General features: G+C 59.3%; 1 long non-coding RNA gene across 2 annotated transcripts in view; it reads right to left on the reverse strand.

Moving 5' to 3' along the window:
- LOC149121355 (uncharacterized) overlaps positions 1–5850 on the reverse strand; it is a 47200-nt gene extending 41350 nt beyond the window's left edge. For both annotated transcript variants that reach the window (XR_016224116.1, XR_016224115.1), the window contains exon 1: positions 5655–5850. This is a non-coding gene — a long non-coding RNA (uncharacterized LOC149121355). The remainder of the gene's footprint in view (positions 1–5654) is intronic.
- Positions 5851–7961: the final 2111 nt, after the last annotated feature.

Below are 7961 nucleotides of genomic sequence, written 5' to 3' on the forward strand. Positions count from 1 at the left end.
CCCCAACACGCAGCCCCTTCCCTGGTACCCGGGACCCCCATCACCTGGCTCCCTCCTGGGCCCCGGGATCCCCAACGCTTGGACCCTCCTTGACGCCCAAGACCCCTGATGCCTGGCCTCCTCCCTGACACCTGTGATCCCCAATGTCCGGCCCCCTCCATGGCACCCATGAACCCTGGTGCCTGGCCCCCTCCTTGTCACCCCAGAACCCTGACACTCGGCCTCCCCCTGCACCCTGGACCCCCAATGCCCAGCCCCTTTCCTGGTACCTGGGACCCCCATTGCCCGGCTCCCAGCTGGGCCCCAGGATCCCTGATGCCTGGCCCCTCCTTGACACCCAAGACCCCTGATGCCCAGCCTCCTCCCCGGCACCCTTGACCCTGGACGTTGGCCCTCCCTGTCTCTTGAGACACCCGACATCCGGCCCCTACCTGGCACACCTGATCCTGGATGCTTGGCCCCTTCCTGATGCCCAGCCCTTTCCCTGGTACCCAGTACCCGCCTTGCCCAGACCCCTCCCTGTCTCTCGGGACCCAGGAAGCCCAGGCCAATCCTGGGCACCCAGGACCCCCGAAGTCCAGCTCCGCCCTGTCACTCAGGGCACCTGATGCCTGGCCTATTTCCTTGCACTGGAACGCCTGATGCCCAGCCCCTTCCCTGGCACCCAGGACCCTCGATGCCCGTCTCCTCCCTGGCACCCGGGACCCCTGATGCCCATCCCCTCCCTGGCATCCAGGACCCTCGATACATGACCCCGCCCTGGCACCCGGGATCCCCAACTCTTCCCTGGCACCTGTGACCCCTGACACTCAGCCCCTCCCCGTCACTCGGGACCCCAGATGCCCAGCCCCCTCCCTGGTACCCAGGACCCCTGACCTCTTCCCTGATACCTGGGACCCTCGTCGCCTGGCTCTATCCCTGGCCCTCAGAAACTCTGGGCCCAGATACTTCCCTGGCACCCAGGACCCCCGATGCCCGACCCCCTCCATGGCACCCATGCCCCAGATGTATGGCCCCCTCCCTGGCACCAAGGACATTGCCACCCGGCCTCTTCCCTGGCACCCTTGACCCTGGATGTTGGCCCTTTCTGTCACTTGACACACCCATCCGGCCCCTACCTGGCACCTCTGATCCCAGACACCCAGCCCCATCCCAATGCCCAGCCTTTTCCCTGGTACCCAGTACCCCCATCGCCCAGACCCCTCCCAGTCTCTTGGGACCCCAGAAGCCCGGGCCAATCCTGGGCACCCAGGACCCCTGAAGTCCAGCCCCACCCTGTCACTCGGGACACCTGATGCCTGGCCTATTCCCTTGCACCGGCACCCCTGACACCTGGCCCCTTCCTGGCACCCAGGACCCTTGATGCCCGTCCCCTCCCTGGCACCCAGAACCACTGATGCCCATCCCTTCCCTGGCACCCAGGACCTCTGACGCCCGACCCCTCCCTGGCACCTGGGATCCCCGACCACCTCCCTGGCACCTGTGACCCACAACGCCCGGTCCCTCCCTGTCACTCGGGACCCCAGATGCCCAGCTCTCTCCCTGGTACATGGGACCCCTGACACCCAGCCCCTTCACTGGCATCCAGCACACTCAGTGCCCGGCCCCTCCCTGGCACCCGGGATCCCGAACCCCTCCCTGGCACTCATGACCCCCGAAGCCCAGCCCCTCCCTGTCACTTGGGGCCCATGACGCCCAGCCCCCTCCCTGGTACCTGTGATCCCTGATGCATGGCCCCTTCCCTGGCACCCAGGACCCTTGATGCCCGGCCCCTCCCTGGCACCCGAGACCCCCGAACCCCTCCCTGGCACCCGTGACCCCTGACACCCAGCACCTCCCTGTCACTCGGGGCCCCAGATGCCCAGACTCCTCCCTGGCACCCTGGACCCCGACACCCAGCCCCTCCCTGGTACCCAGGACTCAAATCGCCTGGCCCCCTCATGGGCCCAGGGATCCCTGAGGCCTGGACCCCACCTTGAATCCCGTGACCCCTGATGTCTGGCCTCCTCCAAGGCACCCGTGACCCCCGACACCTGGCCTTCCCTGGCACCCAGAACCCCTGACGCCTGGCCCCTCCCTGGCACCCAGGACCCCCAACCCCATCCTTGGCACCTGTGACCTCCGACTCCCGGCCCCTTCCTGTCTCTCAGGACCCTGGAGGCCTGGCCCCCTCACTGGTACCAGGGACCCCTGATGCCAGGCTCCTTCCCTGGCACCCGGGACCCCTGACACCCAGCCTTCTTTCCTGGAATCCCCATCTCCTGGCTCCCTAATGGGCCCTGGGATTCCTGATGTCTGGTCCCCTCCTTGACACCCATCACCTCTGACACCCGGCCCCTCCCTGGCACTCAAGTCCCCAGATGCCTGGCCCCCTCCCTGTTTCCTGGGACCCCTGACACCTGACCCCTTCCCTGGCACCCGGGATCCCTGACAACTGGCCCCCTCCCTGGCGCCCCAGACCCCAGACTCCCAGCCCCTTCCCTGGTACCTGGGACCCCCATCGCCCAGCTCCCTTTTGGGCACCAGGATCCCCAACATCTGGCCCCCTCCTTGGCACCCAGGACCCCTGACGCCTGACCTCCTCCCTGGCACCTGGGACCCTTGACGCCTGGATGGACCCTCCCTGGCACCTGGACCCCAACGCCCAGCCCATCCCTGGCACCCAGGACCCCCGACCACCTCCCTGGTACCTGTGACCCCTGACACCCGACTCCCTTGACACCCGTGACCCCTGATGTCTGGCCCCTTCCCTGACACCAAGGAACCCTGCTGCCCAGCACTTTCCCTGACACCCAGGACCCCCGAAGCCTGGCCCCCTCCGTGGCATCTCGGACCCCCAATGCCCCGCCCCTCACTGGCACCCGGGTCTGTCGACCGCCTCCCTGGCACCAGTGACCCCTGACGTCTGGCCCCCTCCCTGGCACCAGTGACCCCTGACATCCGGCCCCCTCCCTGGCATCCGGGACCCCTGAAGCCTGGCCCCCTCTGTGGCATACCAGACCCCCAATGCCCAGCCCCTTCCCTGGTACCTGGGACCCCTATCACCTGGCTCACTCCTGGGCCTGGTGACTCCTGATGCCTGGGCCCCTCCTTGACACATGGGACTCCTGATGCTTGGCCTCCTCCCTTGCACCCTGGACCCCTGACGCCCAGCCCCTTCCCTGGTACCTGGGATTCAAATCGCCTGGCACCCTCCTGGGTTCAGGAATCCCTGACGCCTGGACCCCTCCTTGAAACCCATGACACCCGACGTCTGGCCGCCTCCCTGGCACCCGTGACCCCGGATGCCTGGCCCTCCCTGGCACCCGGGACCCCTGACGCCCAACCCCTTTCTGGCACCCAGGGCCTCCCACCCCTCCCTGGCACCTGTGACCCCCAATGCCCGGCCCCTCCCTGTCTCTTGGGACCCCAGATGCCCAGCCCCTTCCAGGATGCCTGACCCCTCCCTGGTAACCAGGACGTCTATGCCCAGCCTCTTCCCTGGCACCTGTGACCCCTGATCCCTTCTTTGACACCTATGACCCCTGACACCCGACCCCTCCCTGGAACCCTGGACCCCTGACCCCCACCCTGGCACCTGTGACCCCTGAAACCCAACCCCTCCCTGGCACATGGGATGTCGACACCCGGCCTCTTCCCTGGCACACAGGACCCCTGACCTCTACCCTGACACCTGTGACTCCTGATGCCTGGCCCCTCCCTAGCACCCAGGACCCTCAATGCCCGGCCCCTCCCTGGCTCCCGGGACCCCTGATGCTTGGCTCCCATGGCACTTGGGACCCCTGACCCCTTCCCAGACACCTGGGACCCCCTATGCCTGGACCCCTCCCTGGCACCCAGGACCCTCAAAGCCTGGCCCCTCCCTGGCACCCAGGACCCCCGACACCCGGTCCCTCCCTGTCACTTGGGACTGCAGACACCGGTCCCCTCCCTGATACCCAGGACCCCTGAAGAACGGCCCAATCCCTGGCATCCTGGACCCATGATGCCAGGCCCCTTCCCTGGTACCCAGGACCCCCATTGTCTGGCTCCCTCCTGGGCCCCAGGATCCCGAGCACCTAGCCTCTTTTTAACACCCAGGACCCCTGACGCCCAGCCGCCTCCCTGGCACCCATGACCCCCAATGCCGAGCCCCTTCCCTGATACCCGGGAACCCCAATGCCAGCTCCCTACTGGGCCCTGGGATCCCCAACACCTGGCCCCCTCCTTGACATCTGTAACCCCTGATGCCCGGACCCCTCCAAACCCAGGACCCTCAATGCCCGGCTCCTCCCTGGAACCTATGACCCCTGTCACCCAGCCTCTCCCTGGCACCTGGGACCCCAAACACCCAGCCCCTCCCTGTCACTTGGGACTGCAGATGCCCGGCCACCTCCCTGGCACCCATGACCCCTGATTTCCGGTCCCCTTCCTGATGCCCAGGACACCTGCTTCCAGGCCCCCACCCTGGCACCAAGGAACCCTGCCTCCCGGCCCCTTCCATGGCACCCAGGACATCCAAGGCCCGGCCGCCTCCCTGGCACCCAGGACTCCCACTGCCCCGCCCCTTCGCTGGTACCCAGGACCCTTGATGCCCGTCCCCTCCCTGCACCCGGAACCTTGATGGCCAGCCCCTCCCTAGCACCCGGGACCCCCAACCCCCTCCCTAGCACCTGTGGCCCTGATGTCTGGTCTACACCCTGGCTCCCATGACCCCCGAAGTCCGGCCCCCTCCCTGGCACCCTGGGCCCCTGATGCCCAGCTCCTTCCCTGATGCCCAGCCCCTTCCCTGGTACCCAGGACCCCCACCGCCCGGCCCCTTCCTGGGTACCCAGGACTCCCAATGCCCGGCCCCTCCCTGTCACTCGGGACCCCAGACGCCCAGCCCCCTTACTGGCACCCGGGACTCGTGACCACAGGCCCCTTCCCTGACACCTGGGACCCCAAATTCCAGCCTCTTCCCTGGCACCTGGGATCCCTGACACCTGGACCCTCCCTGTCAACCGGTCCACAATGCCTGACCCCTCCCTGGCACCCAAGACCCTCGACCCCCTCCCTGGCATCCATGACCCCCGATGCCTGGCCCCTTCCTGTCATTCAAGACCTCTGACGCCATGCCCCTTCCCTGCTACCCAGGATCCCTGACCCCTTCCCTGGCACCTGGGACCCCAACATCTGGCCTCCTCCTTGGCACCCGGGACCCCCGACAACTGGCCCCCTCCCTGGCACTCCGGACCCCAGATACCCAGCCGCTTCTCTGGGACCTGGGACCCCCATTGCCCGGCTCCCTTTTGGGCACCAGGATCCCTGACGCCTGGCCCCATCCTTGGCACCCGGGACCCCCAAAGGTCCGGCCCCTCCCTGTCACTTGGGACCTCAGATTCCCAGCCCCCTCCCTGGCACCTAGTACCCCAACATCTGGCCCCCTCCCTGGCACCCTGAACCCCCTGCACCTAGCCCCATCCCTGGTACCTGGGACCCCCATCGCCCAGCTCCTTTCTGGGCCCCGGGATCCCTGACTCCTGGCCCCATCCTTGACACCTGGGACCCCCATCGTTTAGTCCCCTCCCTGGCACCCATGACCCCCGACGCCCGGCTCCAACCCTGGCACCAGGACCCCTACCGCCCAGCCCCCTCCCTGGTACCTGGGACCCCCCCCACACCTGGCCCCTTACCTGCTTGCAGTGACTTCGTGGCCCTGGAGCCATCCCTGGGCAGCTGTGTGGAGGCAGCCCCGTGTCCTCCTTCCTTGGCTCCTCCTTCCTTCTACACCGGGACCTGATTTCCCTGAGGTTCTAAATATGTGGGCAGCAGGGTCTCCTCCAGGACGCTGAGCTCTTAGCACAGATGTTTCTGGGATGTCTCGCTCTGTTTTCTGTTTCCAGTAACACAGTAACATAGATTGGGTGAGAGAAAAGCAAAACTTTTATCTGACTCGGGGTTTTTGTCCAGGGTTTACACGGGCAGGAGGTTCCTGTACTTTGGCACTTGGGTATCACCTTAACACTTACTGTTCCCTCAACTGGCTGCCATCTGTCTTTGCACTTTCAAAATACAAAGTTTGGCTATTCAAATTCATGAGTGTTTAAAAATTATTTCTGTTCCATGAAAGCCTTCCCAATCCCAAAGATATATCTAGTTTACTAAGTTATTTGGAGATTATATTTTAATATAGGAGCTTGTTTACTTTTGCTTGTTTTAAAATGGGGGAAAGTTGAAAGCATCTCCACCATTATCCAGAACCACACAAGGAGTCCCACTCTCACCATGGCTGCTCAATATAGTCATTGAAGTTCTAGCCAGAACCATTAGGCAGGAAAAATAAATCAAAGGGATACATTGGGAAGAAGGAAGTCAAACTATCCCTATTTCCAGATGACATGATTCTGTATATAGTAGATCCAAAAGACTCCACTAAGAGACTATTGTGACTCATAGAAGAGTTTGGCAAAGTAGCTGGATATAGTATCAATACACAAAAATCAACAGTCTTTGTATACACAGACAATTCCATGGCTAAGAAAGAACTTCCAAGATTAATCCCATTCACAATAGCCTTAAAAATTCTGATAGCTTGGAATAAATTTAACCAAGGACGTCAAAGATCTCTACAATGAGAATTATAAAACATCAAAGAAAGAAATTGAAGAGGATACAAAAAATGGAAAAAATCTTCCTTGTTTATGGATTGGAAGAATCAATATCATGAAAATGCCCATACTACTGAAAGCAATTTACAGAATCATTGCAATACCACTCAAGACATCAAGGACATTCTTCTCAGATGTAGAAACAGTGATACTGAAATTCCTATGGAAACATAGGAGACCCTGGATAGCTAAAGCAATCTTATACACAAAAACAAAGTGGGAGGCATCACAATACCAGATTTTAAGACATACTACAGTGAAGTAATAATCAAAATAGCCTGGTACTGATACAAAAACAGATGAATAGAACAATGGAACAGCATAGAAACACCAGAAATCAATCCAAGAATCTACAACAATTTATCTTTGACAACAGAGCTAAAATCAATCCATGGAGCAAGGACAGTCTCTTCAACAAATGGTACTGGGGAAATCTGGATTTCAAAATGCAGAAGTATGAAGCAGGACTTCTACCTTACACCTTACACAAAAATCCATTCAAAAATGGACTAAAGATCTACATCTATGACCTGATACCATCAAATTCTTAGAGAACATTGGGGAAACCCTGCAAGACATTGGCATAGGCAAAGAGTTCTTGGAAAAGACCCCAGAGGCACAGGCAATCAAGGCCAAAATTCACAAATGGGATTACATCAAATTGAGAAGTTTCTATACTGCAAAAATACTCAGTGAAGAGGCAAGCAACAGAATGGGAGAAACAATTTGCATACTCTACAACTGATAAAAGATCAATAACCAGACTATATAGAGATCAAGAAGCTCAACAACAACAAAACAAACTACACAATTAAAGGATGTGTAAAGGTTTAAACAGACATTTTTCAAAATGGAAATCCAAATGGCCAACAGACACATGAAATAATATTCAGGATCACTAGCCATCAGGGAAATGCAAATCAAAACCGCAATGAGGTTTCACCTCACCCCCTTCAGAATGGCTTTCATACAGAAATCAAGAAACAGCAAATGTTGGTGAGGATGTGGGAGAAAAGGCATCCTAATCCGCTGTTGGTGGGAGTGTAAACTGGCAAAGCCACTATGGAAGACAGTAGGGAGATACCTCAGAAATCTGAATATAGACCGACCCTATGACACAGCCAGCCCACTCCTGGGAATTTACCCAAAGGAAAGGAAATCAGCATTTGAAAGAGTTATTTGCACCCCTATGTTTATTGCAGTTCAATTACAACAGCTAAGACACTGAATCAATAAAAATGCCCATCAACTGCAGACTGGATAAAGAAATTATGTGATATGTACACCATGGAATACTTCACAGTGGTAAAAAATCTAATCATTTTCAACAAA

Source organism: Oryctolagus cuniculus, chromosome 17 (assembly GCF_051225735.1).
Source record: "Oryctolagus cuniculus isolate XC-2025 breed Fujian yellow rabbit chromosome 17, ASM5122573v1, whole genome shotgun sequence".
Lineage (NCBI taxonomy): Eukaryota > Metazoa > Chordata > Mammalia > Lagomorpha > Leporidae > Oryctolagus > Oryctolagus cuniculus.